Below are 13,338 nucleotides of genomic sequence, written 5' to 3' on the forward strand. Positions count from 1 at the left end.
TTGCAAAGCAAACAAAGAAGCAGCACTTAATGTGGAGCTGAAACACAGTGGCTATTCATTTCTATCAACATTCAAGGTTTCCTCAATACCGTAGACTGCGGAACATCCTGGTGCTACCACCAGACAAGAGTTCCACGACATTGTAACTGTTGAGTATCATGGGTCCTTACCAAGAAAAACTTCTCAGTAGTGTAAATTCAGTTAAAAAAGGCTTTGGCCGTTTTCACCAATCATTCTTTGCCTTCTGAGCAGACAAGCAGTTGTTAAGCACATAGGTCTTCTTTGTATTGCACTCGGCATTGGATTTTGTAGAGGATGTCAGGATGGCCGAGCGGTCCAAGGCGCTGTGTTCAGGTCGCAGTCTCGTAAGAGGCGTGGGTTCAAATCCCACTTCTGACATTCAGCCAACAGTCTGGCTACTTCTATACTGGCTATTGGTGTCTTCATCAATGGAACTCTGCTCTGCATTTATTCTCTATTAACATCAACTAATAGCTTGCTTCATTTTAACTTATTCAGACAAAACTTACTTTATTTGCTCTCAACATTGTTGTCACACATGCTACAAATTAACCAAAGGCAAATCAATATGTTATCAATCTATTCATTAAAAACTCCTCCTGATATTTTGTCTGTTTTTTTTCCATAAGCATTTATGGAAGTTGTTTTCAACAAATCTGGTATTCATAAAGTCATTGTTGATTATTGCAAATATGGCTGACATATTTGTGATTACAACACTGAGCGAATGACTGTTTCACTTAGTCATTAGGAGTTGAAACTGGTTGCCAGAGGTGACAATTACTCCCATCTTTCATTCAATCAAAGTCTGGATCTCCTATCCAGGCTGCCTTACACCTCATGTGCCAACTTGCCACTTACTCTATATGTTCCTCTGTACTTTGTTCTATTTACAATCAAATCCAAATCTTCTACCAGAGTCATAAAAATGTAAGAATGGACACAAAGAAGAGAGAAAGGTGCTTTGAAATTGCAAAGCAAACAAAGAAGCAGCATTTAATGTGGAGCTGAAACACAGTGGCTATTCATTTCTATCAACATTCAAGGTTTCCTCAATACCATAGACTGCGGAACATCCTGGTGCTACCACCAGACAAGAGTTCCACGACATTGTAACTGTTGAGTATCATGGGTCCTTACCAACACAAACATCTCAGTAGTGTAAATTCAGTTAAAAAAGGAAAGGCCGTTTTCACCAATCATTCTTTGCCTTCTGAACAGACAGGCAGTTGTTAAGCACATAGGTCTTCTTTGTATTGCACTTGCCATTGGCTTTTGTAGAGGATGTCAGGATGGCCGAGCGGTCCAAGGCGCTGCGTTCAGGTCGCAGTCTCGTAAGAGGCGTGGGTTCAAATCCGACTTTTGACAGTCAGGCTACTTCTACACTGGCTATTGGTGTCCTCATCAATGGAACTCTGCTCTGCATTTGTTCTCCATTAACATCACCTAAAAGCTTGCTTCATTTTAACTTATTCAGACAAAACTTACTTTATTTGCTCTCAACATTGTTGTCACACATGCTACATATTAACCAAAGGCAAATCAATATGTTATCAATCTATTCATTAAAAACTCCTCCTGATATTTTGTCTGTTTTTTTCCATAAGCATTTATGGAAGTTGTTTTCAACAAATCTGGTATTCATAAAGTCATTGTTGATTATTGCAAATATGGCTGACATATTTGTGATTACAACACTGAGCGAATGTCTGTTTCACTTAGTCATTAGGAGTTGAAACTGGTTGCCAGAGGTGACAATTACTCCCATCTTTCATTCAATCAAAGTCTGGATCTCCTATCCAGGCTGCCTTACACCTCATGTGCCAACTTGCCACTTACTCTATATGTTCCTCTGTACTTTGTTCTATTTACAATCAAATCCAAATCTTCTACCAGAGTCATAAAAATGTAAGAATGGACACAAAGAAGGAGATACGTGCTTTGAAATTGCAAAGCAAACAAAGAAGCAACATTTAATGTGGAGCTGAAACACAATGGCTATTCATTTCTATCAACATTCAAGGTTTCCTCAATACCGTAGACTGCGGAACATCCTGGTGCTACCACCAGACAAGAGTTCCACGACATTGTAACTGTTGAGTATCATGGGTCCTTACCAACACAAACATCTCAGTAGTGTAAATTCAGTTAAAAAAGGAAAGGCCGTTTTCACCAATCATTCTTTGCCTTCTGAGCAGACAAGCAGTTGTTAAGCACATAGGTCTTCTTTGTATTGCACTCGGCATTGGTTTTTGTAGAGGATGTCAGGATGGCCGAGCGGTCCAAGGCGCTGCGTTCAGGTCGCAGCCTCGTAAGAGACGTGGGTTCAATTCCCACTTTTGACAGTCAGGCTACTTCTACACTGGCTATTGGTGTCCTCATCAATGGAACTCTGCTCTGCATTTATTCTCTATTAACATCAACTAATAGCTTGCTTCATTTTAACTTATTCAGACAAAACTTACTTTATTTGCTCTCAACATTGTTGTCACACATGCTACAAATTAACCAAAGGCAAATCAATATGTTATCAATCTATTCATTAAAAACTCCTCCTGATATTTTGTCTGTTTTTTTCCATAAGCATTGATGGAAGTTGTTTTCAACAAATCTGGTATTCATAAAGTCATTGTTGATTATTGCAAATATGGCTGACATATTTGTGATTACAACACTGAGCGAAGGCTACAAGTTCTTGACTGTTTCACTTAGTCATTAGGAGTTGAAACTGGTTACCAGAGGTGACAATTACTCCCATCCTTCATTCAATCAAAGTCTGGATCTCCTATCCAGGCTGCCTTACACCTCATGTGCCAACTTGCCACTTACTCTATATGTTCCTCTGTACTTTGTTCTATTTACAATCAAATCCAAATCTTCTACCAGAGTCATAAAAATGTAAGAATGGACACAAAGAAGAGAGAAACGTGCTTTGAAATTGCAAAGCAAACAAAGAAGCAGCATTTAATGTGGAGCTGAAACACAGTGGCTATTCATTTCTATCAACATTCAAGGTTTCCTCAATACCGTAGACTGCGGAACATCCTGGTGCTACCACCAGACAAGAGTTCCACGACATTGTAACTGTTGAGTATCATAGGCCCTTACCAACACAAACATCTCAGTAGTGTAAATTCAGTTAAAAAAGGAAAGGCCGTTTTCACCAATCATTCTTTGCCTTCTGAACAGACAAGCAGTTGTTAAGCACATAGGTCTTCTTTGTATTGCACTCGCCATTGGCTTTTGTAGAGGATGTCAGGATGGCCGAGCGGTCCAAGGCGCTGCGTTCAGGTCGCAGTCTCGTAAGAGGCGTGGGTTCAAATCCCACTTCTGACAGTCAGGCTACTTCTACACTGGCTATTGGTGTCCTCATCAATGGAACTCTGCTCTGCATTTGTTCTCTATTAACATCACCTAATAGCTTGCTTGATTTGAACTTATTCAGACAAAACTTACTTTATTTGCTCTCAACATTGTTGTCACACATGCTACAAATTAACCAAAGGCAAATCAATATGTTATCAATCTATTCATTAAAAACTCCTCCTGATAATTTGTCTGTTTTTTTCCATAAGCATTTATGGAAGTTGTTTTCAACAAATCTGGTATTCATAAAGTCATTTTTGTCTATTGCAGATATGGCTGACATATTTGTGATTACAACACTGAGCGAAGGCTACGAGTTCTTGACTGTTTCACTAAGTCATCAAGAGTTGAAACTGGTTGCCAGAGGTGACAATTACTCCCATCTTTCATTCAATCAAAGTCTGGATCTCCTATCCAGGCTGCCTTACACCTCATGTGCCAACTTGCCACTTACTCTATATGTTCCTCTGTACTTTGTTCTATTTACAATCAAATCCAAATCTTCTACCAGAGTCTTAAAAATGTAAGAATGGACACAAAGAAGGAGATACGTGCTTTGAAATTGCAAAGCAAACAAAGAAGCAGCACTTAATGTGGAGCTGAAACACAGTGGCTATTCATTTCTATCAACATTCAAGGTTTCCTCAATACCGTAGACTGCGGAACATCCTGGTGCTACCACCAGACAAGAGTTCCACGACATTGTAACTGTTGAGTATCATGGGTCCTTACCAAGAAAAACTTCTCAGTAGTGTAAATTCAGTTAAAAAAGGGTTTGGCCGTTTTCACCAATCATTCTTTGCCTTCTGAGCAGACAAGCAGTTGTTAAGCACATAGGTCTTCTTTGTATTGCACTCGGCATTGGATTTTGTAGAGGATGTCAGGATGGCCCAGCGGTCCAAGGCGCTGTGTTCAGGTCGCAGTCTCGTAAGAGGCGTGGGTTCAAATCCCACTTCTGACATTCAGCCAACAGTCTGGCTACTTCTATAATCGCTATTGGTGTCCTCATCAATGGAACTCTGCTCTGCATTTATTCTCTATTAACATCAACTAATAGCTTGCTTCATTTTAACTTATTCAGACAAAACTTACTTTATTTGCTCTCAACATTGTTGTCACACATGCTACAAATTAACCAAAGGCAAATCAATATGTTATCAATCTATTCATTAAAAACTCCTCCTGATATTTTGTCTGTTTTTTTTCCATAAGCATTTATGGAAGTTGTTTTCAACAAATCTGGTATTCATAAAGTCATTGTTGATTATTGCAAATATGGCTGACATATTTGTGATTACAACACTGAGGGAATGACTGTTTCACTTAGTCATTAGGAGTTGAAACTGGTTGCCAGAGGTGACAATTACTCCCATCTTTCATTCAATCAAAGTCTGGATCTCCTATCCAGGCTGCCTTACACCTCATGTGCCAACTTGCCACTTACTCTATATGTTCCTCTGTACTTTGTTCTATTTACAATCAAATCCAAATCTTCTACCAGAGTCATAAAAATGTAAGAATGGACACAAAGAAGGAGATACGTGCTTTGAAATTGCAAAGCAAACAAAGAAGCAGCATTTAATGTGGAGCTGAAACACAGTGGCTATTCATTTCTATCAACATTCAAGGTTTCCTCAATACCGTAGACTGCGGAACATCCTGGTGCTACCACCAGACAAGAGTTCCACGACATTGTAACTGTTGAGTATCATGGGTCCTTACCAAGAAATACTTCTCAGTAGTGTAAATTCAGTTAAAAAAGGAAAGGCCGTTTTCACCAATCATTCTTTGCCTTCTGAGCAGACAAGCAGTTGTTAAGCACATAGGTCTTCTTTGTATTGCACTCGGCATTGGTTTTTTGTAGAGGATGTCAGGATGGCCGAGCGGTCCAAGGCGCTGCGTTCAGGTCGCAGTCTCGTAAGAGGCGTGGGTTCAAATCCCACTTCTGACATTCAGCCAACAGTCAGGCTACTTCTATACTGGCTCTTGGTGTCCTCATCAATGGAACTCTGCTCTGCATTTGTTCTCTATTAACATCACCTAAAAGCTTGCTTGATTTGAACTTATTCAGACAAAACTTACTTTATTTGCTCTCAACATTGTTGTCACACATGCTACATATTAACCAAAGGCAAATCAATATGTTATCAATCTATTCATTAAAAACTCCTCCTGATATTTTGTCTGTTTTTTTCCATAAGCATTGATGGAAGTTGTTTTCAACAAATCTGGTATTCATAAAGTCATTGTTGATTATTGCAAATATGGCTGACATATTTGTGATAACAACACTGAGCGAATGACTGTTTCACTTAGTCATTAGGAGTTGAAACTGGTTGCCAGAGGTGACAATTACTCCCATCTTTCATTCAATCAAAGTCTTGATCTCCTATCCAGGCTGCCTTACACCTCATGTGCCAACTTGCCACTTACTCTATATGTTCCTCTGTACTTTGTTCTATTTACAATCAAATCCAAATCTTCTACCAGAGTCATAAAAATGTAAGAATGGACACAAAGAAGGAGATACGTGCTTTGAAATTTCAAAGCAAACAAAGAAGCAGCAGTTAATGTGGAGCTGAAACACAGTGGCTATTCATTTCTATCAACATTCAAGGTTTCCTCAATACCGTAGACTGCGAAACATCCTGGTGCTACCACCAGACAAGAGTTCCACGACATTGTAACTGTTGAGTATCATGGGTCCTTACCAAGAAAAAACTTCTCAGTAGTGTAAATTCAGTTAAAAAAGGAAAGGCCGTTTTCACCAATCATTCTTTGCCTTCTGAACAGACAAGCAGTTGTTAAGCACATAGGTCTTTTTTTGTATTGCACTCGGCATTGGTTTTTGCAGAGGATGTCAGGATGGCCGAGCGGTCCAAGGCGCTGCGTTCAGGTCGCAGTCTCGTAAGAGGCGTGGGTTCAAATCCCACTTCTGACATTCAGCCAACAGTCAGGCTACTTCTATACTGGCTCTTGGTGTCCTCATCAATGGAACTCTGCTCTGCATTTATTCTCTATTAACATCAACTAATAGCTTGCTTCATTTTAACTTATTCAGAAAAAAACTACTTTATTTCCTCTCAACATTGTTGTCACACATGCTACAAATTAACCAAAGGCAAATCAATATGTTATCAATCTATTCATTAAAAACTCCTCCTGATATTTTGTCTGTTTTTTTCCATAAGCATTGATGGAAGTTGTTTTCAACAAATCTGGTATTCATAAAGTCATTGTTGATTATTGCAAATATGGCTGACATATTTGTGATTACAACACTGAGCGAAGGCTACAAGTTCTTGACTGTTTCACTTAGTCATTAGGAGTTGAAACTGGTTACCAGAGGTGACAATTACTCCCATCTTTCATTCAATCAAAGTCTGGATCTCTTATCCAGGCTGCCTTACACCTCATGTGCCAACTTGCCACTTACTCTATATGTTCCTCTGTACTTTGTTCTATTTACAATCAAATCCAAATCTTCTACCAGAGTCATAAAAATGTAAGAATGGACACAAAGAAGGAGATACGTGCTCTGAAATTGCAAAGCAAACAAAGAAGCAGCATTTAATGTGGAGCTGAAACACAGTGGCTATTCATTTCTATCAACATTCAAGGTTTCCTTAATACGTAGACTGCGGAACATCCTGGTGCTACCACCAGACAAGAGTTCCACGACATTGTAACTGTTCAGTATCATGGGTCCTTACCAAAAAAAAACTTCTCAGTAGTGTAAATTCAGTTAAAAAAGGGTTTGGCCGTTTTCACCAATCATTCTTTGCCTATTGAAGCAGACAAGCAGTTGTTAAGCACATAGGTCTTCTTTGTATTGCACTCGGCATTGGTTTTTGTAGAGGATGTCAGGATGTCCGAGCGGTCCAAGGCGCTGCGTTTAGGTCGCAGTCTCGTAAGAGGCGTGGGTTCAAATCCCACTTCTGACATTCAGCCAACAGTCAGGCTACTTCTATACTGGCTATTGGTGTCCTCATCAATGGAACTCTGCTCTGCATTTATTCTCTATTAACATCAACTAATAGCTTGCTTCATTTTAACTTATTCAGACAAAACTTACTTTATTTGCTCTCAACATTGTTGTCACACATCTTACAAATTAACCAAAGGCAAATCAATATGTTATCAATCTATTCATTAAAAACTCCTCCTGATATTTTGTCTGTTTTTTTCCATAAGCATTTATGGAAGTTGTTTTCAACAAATCTGGTATTCATAAAGTCATTGTTGATTATTGCAAATATGGCTGACATATTTGTGATTACAACACTGAGCGAATGACTGTTTCACTTAGTCATTAGGAGTTGAAACTGGTTGCCAGAGGTGACAATTACTCCCATCTTTCATTCAATCAAAGTCTGGATCTCCTATCCAGGCTGCCTTACACCTCATGTGCCAACTTGCCACTTACTCTATATGTTCCTCTGTACTTTGTTCTATTTACAATCAAATCCAAATCTTCTACCAGAGTCATAAAAATGTAAGAATGGACACAAAGAAGGAGATACGTGCTTTGAAATTGCAAAGCAAACAAAGAAGCAGCATTTATTGTGGAGCTGAAACACAGTGGCTATTCATTTCTATCAACATTCAAGGTTTCCTCAATACCGTAGACTGCGGAACATCCTGGTGCTACCACCAGACAAGAGTTCCACGACATTGTAACTGTTGAGTATCATGGGTCCTTACCAACACAAACATTTTAGTAGTGTAAATTCAGTAACAAAAGGAAAGGCCGTTTTCACCAATCATTCTTTGCTTTCTGAACAGACAAGCAGTTGTTAAGCACATAGGTCTTCTTTGTATTGCACTCGCCTTTGGCTTTTGTAGAGCATGTCAGGATGGCCGAGCGGTCCAAGGCGCTGCGTTCAGGTCGCAGTCTTGTAAGAGGCGTGAGTTCAATTCCCACTTCTAACATTCAGCCAACAGTCAGGCTACTTCTATACTGGCTCTTGGTGTCCTCATCAATGGAACTCTGCTCTGCATTTATTCTCTATTAACATCAACTAATAGCTTGCTTGATTTGAACTTATTCAGACAAAACCTACTTTATTTGCTCTCAACATTGTTGTCACACATGCTACAAATTAACCAAAGGCAAATCAATATGTTATCAATCTTTTCATTAAAAACTCCTCCTGATATTTTGTCTGTTTTTTTCCATAAGCATTGATGGAAGTTGTTTTCAACAAATCTGGTATTCATAAAGTCATTGTTGATTATTGCAAATATGGCTGACATATTTGTGATTACAACACTGAGCGAAGGCTACAAGTTCTTGACTGTTTCACTTAGTCATTAGGAGTTGAAACTGGTTGCCAGAGGTGAAAATTACTCCCATCTTTCATTCAATCAAAGTCTGGATCTCCTATCCAGGCTGCCTTACACCTCATGTGCCAACTTGCCACTTACTCTATATGTTCCTCTGTACTTTGTTCTATTTACAATCAAATCCAAATCTTCTACCAGAGTCATAAAAATGTAAGAATGGACACAAAGAAGGAGATACGTGCTTTGAAATTGCAAAGCAAACAAAGAAGCAGCATTTAATGTGGAGCTTAAACACAGTGGCTATTCATTTCTATCAACATTCAAGGTTTCCTCAATACCGTAGACTGCGGAACATCCTGGTGCTACCACCAGACAAGAGTTCCACGACATTGTAACTGTTGAGTATCATGGGTCCTTACCAAGAAAAAACTTCTCAGTAGTGTAAATTCAGTTAAAAAAGGAAAGGCCGTTTTCACCAATCAATCTTTGCCTTCTGAACAGACAAGCAGTTGGTAAGCACATAGGTCTTCTTTGTATTGCACTCGCCATTGGCGTTTGTAGAGCATGTCAGCATGGCCGAGCGGTCCAAGGCGCTGCGTTCAGGTCGCAGTCTTGTAAGAGGCGTGAGTTCAATTCCCACTTCTAACATTCAGCCAACAGTCAGGCTACTTCTATACTGGCTCTTGGTGTCCTCATCAATGGAACTCTGCTCTGCATTTATTCTCTATTAACATCAACTAATAGCTTGCTTGATTTGAACTTATTCAGACAAAACCTACTTTATTTGCTCTCAACATTGTTGTCACACATGCTACAAATTAACCAAAGGCAAATCAATATGTTATCAATCTTTTCATTAAAAACTCCTCCTGATATTTTGTTTGTTTTTTTCCATAAGCATTGATGGAAGTTGTTTTCAACAAATCTGGTATTCATAAAGTCATTGTTGATTATTGTAAATATGGCTGACATATTTGTGATTACAACACTGAGCGAAGGCTACAAGTTCTTGACTGTTTCACTTAGTCATTAGGAGTTGAAACTGGTTGCCAGAGGTGAAAATTACTCCCATCTTTCATTCAATCAAAGTCTGGATCTCCTATCCAGGCTGCCTTACACCTCATGTGCCAACTTGCCACTTACTCTATATGTTCCTCTGTACTTTGTTCTATTTACAATCAAATCCAAATCTTCTACCAGAGTCATAAAAATGTAAGAATGGACACAAAGAAGGAGATACGTGCTTTGAAATTGCAAAGCAAACAAAGAAGCAGCATTTAATGTGGAGCTGAAACACAGTGGCTATTCATTTCTATCAACATTCAAGGTTTCCTCAATACCGTAGACTGCGGAACATCCTGGTGCTACCACCAGACAAGAGTTCCACGACATTGTAACTGTTGAGTATCATGGGTCCTTACCAAGAAAAAACTTCTCAGTAGTGTAAATTCAGTTAAAAAAGGAAAGGCCGTTTTCACCAATCAATCTTTGCCTTCTGAACAGACAAGCAGTTGGTAAGCACATAGGTCTTCTTTGTATTGCACTCGCCATTGGCGTTTGTAGAGCATGTCAGCATGGCCGAGCGGTCCAAGGCGCTGCGTTCAGGTCGCAGTCTTGTAAGAGGCGTGAGTTCAATTCCCACTTCTAACATTCAGCCAACAGTCAGGCTACTTCTATACTGGCTCTTGGTGTCCTCATCAATGGAACTCTGCTCTGCATTTATTCTCTATTAACATCAACTAATAGCTTGCTTGATTTGAACTTATTCAGACAAAACCTACTTTATTTGCTCTCAACATTGTTGTCACACATGCTACAAATTAACCAAAGGCAAATCAATATGTTATCAATCTTTTCATTAAAAACTCCTCCTGATATTTTGTCTGTTTTTTTTCCATAAGCATTGATGGAAGTTGTTTCTAACAAATCTGGTATTCATAAAGTCATTGTTGATTATTGCAAATATGGCTGACATATTTGTGATTACAACACTGAGCGAAGGCTACAAGTTCTTGACTGTTTCACTTAGTCATTAGGAGTTGAAACTGGTTGCCAGAGGTGAAAATTACTCCCATCTTTCATTCAATCAAAGTCTGGATCTCCTATCCAGGCTGCCTTACACCTCATGTGCCAACTTGCCACTTACTCTATATGTTCCTCTGTACTTTGTTCTATTTACAATCAAATCCAAATCTTCTACCAGAGTCATAAAAATGTAAGAATGGACACAAAGAAGGAGATACGTGCTTTGAAATTGCAAAGCAAACAAAGAAGCAGCATTTAATGTGGAGCTGAAACACAGTGGCTATTCATTTCTATCAACATTCAAGGTTTCCTCAATACCGTAGACTGCGGAACATCCTGGTGCTACCACCAGACAAGAGTTCCACGACATTGTAACTGTTGAGTATCATGGGTCCTTACCAAGAAAAAACTTCTCAGTAGTGTAAATTCAGTTAAAAAAGGAAAGGCCGTTTTCACCAATCAATCTTTGCCTTCTGAACAGACAAGCAGTTGGTAAGCACATAGGTCTTCTTTGTATTGCACTCGCCATTGGCGTTTGTAGAGCATGTCAGCATGGCCGAGCGGTCCAAGGCGCTGCGTTCAGGTCGCAGTCTCGTAAGAGGCGTGGGTTCAAATCCCACTTCTGACATTCAGCCAAAAGTCAGGCTACTTCTATACTGGCTCTTGGTGTCCTCATCAATGGAACTCTGCTCTGCATTTGTTCTCCATTAACATCACCTAAAAGCTTGCTTGATTTGAACTTATTCAGACAAAACTTACTTTATTTGCTCTCAACATTGTTGTCACACATGCTACATATTAACCAAAGGCAAATCAATATGTTATCAATCTATTCATTAAAAACTCCTCCTGATATTTTGTCTGTTTTTTTCCATAAGCATTTATGGAAGTGGTTTTCAACAAATCTGGTATTCATAAAGTCATTGTTGATTATTGCAAATATGGCTGACATATTTGTGATTACAACACTGAGCGAAAGCTACGAGTTCTTGACTGTTTCACTTAGTCATTAGGAGTTGAAACTGGTTACCAGAGGTGACAATTACTCCCATCTTTCATTCAATCAAAGTCTGGATCTCCTATCCAGGCTGCCTTACACCTCATGTGCCAACTTGCCACTTACTCTATATGTTCCTCTGTACTTTGTTCTATTTACAATCAAATCCAAATCTTCTACCAGAGTCATAAAAATGTAAGAATGGACACAAAGAAGGAGTTACGTGCTTTGAAATTGCAAAGCAAACAAAGAAGCAGCAGTTAATGTGGAGCTGAAACACAGTGGCTATTCATTTCTATCAACATTCAAGGTTTCCTCAATACCGTAGACTGCGGAACATCCTGGTGCTACCACCAGACAAGAGTTCCACGACATTGTAACTGTTGAGTATCATGGGTCCTTACCAAGAAAAACTTCTCAGTAGTGTAAATTCAGTTTAAAAAGGAAAGGCCGTTTTCACCAATCATTCTTTGCCTTCTGAGCAGACAAGCAGTTAAGCACATAGGTCTTCTTTGTATTGCACTCGGCATTGGTTTTTGTAGAGGATGTCAGGATGGCCGAGCGGTCCAAGGAGCTGCGTTTAGGTCGCAGTCTCGTAAGAGGCGTGGGTTCAAATCCCACTTCTGACAGTCAGGCTACTTCTATACTGGCTATTGGTGTCCTCATCAATGGAACTCTGCTCTGCATTTGTTCTCTATTAACATCACCTAAAAGCTTGCTTCCTTTTAACTTATTCAGACAAAACTTACTTTATTTGCTCTCAACATTGTTGTCACACATGCTACATATTAACCAAAGGCAAATCAATATGTTATCAATCTATTCATTAAAAACTCCTCCTGATATTTTGTCTGTTTTTTTCCATAAGCATTTATGGAAGTTGTTTTCAACAAATTTGGTATTCATAAATTCATTGTTGATTATTGCAAATATGGCAGACATATTTGTGATTACAACACTGAGCGAATGTCTGTTTCACTTAGTCATTAGGAGTTGAACCTGGTTGCCAGAGGTGACAATTACTCCCATCTTTCATTCAATCAAAGTCTGGATCTCCTATCCAGGCTGCCTTACACCTCATGTGCCAACTTGCCACTTACTCTATATGTTCCTCTGTACTTTGTTTTATTTACAATCAAATCCAAATCTTCTACCAGAGTCATAAAAATGTAAGAATGAACACAAAGAAGGAGATACGTGCTTTGAAATTGCAAAGCAAACAAAGAAGCAGCAGTTAATGTGGATCTGAAACACAGTGGCTATTCATTTCTATCAACATTCAAGGTTTCCTCAATACCGTAGACTGCGGAACATCCTGGTGCTACCACCAGACAAGAGTTCCACGACATTGTAACTGTTGAGTATCATGGGTCCTTACCAAGAAAAAACTTCTCAGTAGTGTAAATTCAGTTAAAAAAGGGTTTGGCCGTTTTCACCAATCATTCTTTGCCTTCTGAGCAGACAAGCAGTTGTTAAGCACATAGGTCTTCTTTGTATTGCACTCGGCATTGGTTTTTGTAGAGGATGTCAGGATGGCCGAGCGGTCCAAGGCGCTGCGTTCAGGTCGCAGTCTCGTAAGAGGCGTGGGTTCAAATCCCACTTCTGACATTCAGCCAACAGTCAGGCTACTTCTATACTGGCTC

General features: G+C 39.3%; 12 non-coding genes across 12 annotated transcripts; all 12 read left to right on the forward strand.

Annotated features, from left to right (window-relative positions):
- The first annotated feature begins 317 nt into the window (after positions 1–317).
- On the forward strand, positions 318–399 carry trnal-cag (transfer RNA leucine (anticodon CAG)). The gene has a single exon. It is a non-coding gene; the product is annotated as a tRNA-Leu (tRNA).
- A 908-nt stretch (positions 400–1,307) lies between these two features.
- trnal-cag (transfer RNA leucine (anticodon CAG)) lies at positions 1,308–1,389 on the forward strand. The gene has a single exon. It is a non-coding gene; the product is annotated as a tRNA-Leu (tRNA).
- An 895-nt stretch (positions 1,390–2,284) lies between these two features.
- Positions 2,285–2,366, forward strand: trnal-cag (transfer RNA leucine (anticodon CAG)). The gene has a single exon. It is a non-coding gene; the product is annotated as a tRNA-Leu (tRNA).
- A 909-nt stretch (positions 2,367–3,275) lies between these two features.
- trnal-cag (transfer RNA leucine (anticodon CAG)) lies at positions 3,276–3,357 on the forward strand. Its single transcript has one exon. It is a non-coding gene; the product is annotated as a tRNA-Leu (tRNA).
- Positions 3,358–4,266: 909 nt separating this feature from the next.
- trnal-cag (transfer RNA leucine (anticodon CAG)) lies at positions 4,267–4,348 on the forward strand. The gene has a single exon. It is a non-coding gene; the product is annotated as a tRNA-Leu (tRNA).
- Positions 4,349–5,256: 908 nt separating this feature from the next.
- Positions 5,257–5,338, forward strand: trnal-cag (transfer RNA leucine (anticodon CAG)). The gene has a single exon. It is a non-coding gene; the product is annotated as a tRNA-Leu (tRNA).
- Positions 5,339–6,246: 908 nt separating this feature from the next.
- On the forward strand, positions 6,247–6,328 carry trnal-cag (transfer RNA leucine (anticodon CAG)). The gene has a single exon. It is a non-coding gene; the product is annotated as a tRNA-Leu (tRNA).
- A 921-nt stretch (positions 6,329–7,249) lies between these two features.
- Positions 7,250–7,331, forward strand: trnal-uag (transfer RNA leucine (anticodon UAG)). Its single transcript has one exon. It is a non-coding gene; the product is annotated as a tRNA-Leu (tRNA).
- Positions 7,332–8,237: 906 nt separating this feature from the next.
- On the forward strand, positions 8,238–8,319 carry trnal-cag (transfer RNA leucine (anticodon CAG)). Its single transcript has one exon. It is a non-coding gene; the product is annotated as a tRNA-Leu (tRNA).
- A 2,925-nt stretch (positions 8,320–11,244) lies between these two features.
- trnal-cag (transfer RNA leucine (anticodon CAG)) lies at positions 11,245–11,326 on the forward strand. The gene has a single exon. It is a non-coding gene; the product is annotated as a tRNA-Leu (tRNA).
- A 916-nt stretch (positions 11,327–12,242) lies between these two features.
- Positions 12,243–12,324, forward strand: trnal-uag (transfer RNA leucine (anticodon UAG)). The gene has a single exon. It is a non-coding gene; the product is annotated as a tRNA-Leu (tRNA).
- Positions 12,325–13,221: 897 nt separating this feature from the next.
- trnal-cag (transfer RNA leucine (anticodon CAG)) lies at positions 13,222–13,303 on the forward strand. Its single transcript has one exon. It is a non-coding gene; the product is annotated as a tRNA-Leu (tRNA).
- The last annotated feature ends 35 nt before the right edge of the window (positions 13,304–13,338 follow it).

The sequence above is a fragment of the Oryzias latipes genome, chromosome 13, assembly GCF_053564925.1.
Source record: "Oryzias latipes strain Hd-rR chromosome 13, Olatipes_Hd-rR_3.1".
Classification (NCBI taxonomy): Eukaryota; Metazoa; Chordata; class Actinopteri; order Beloniformes; family Adrianichthyidae; genus Oryzias; species Oryzias latipes.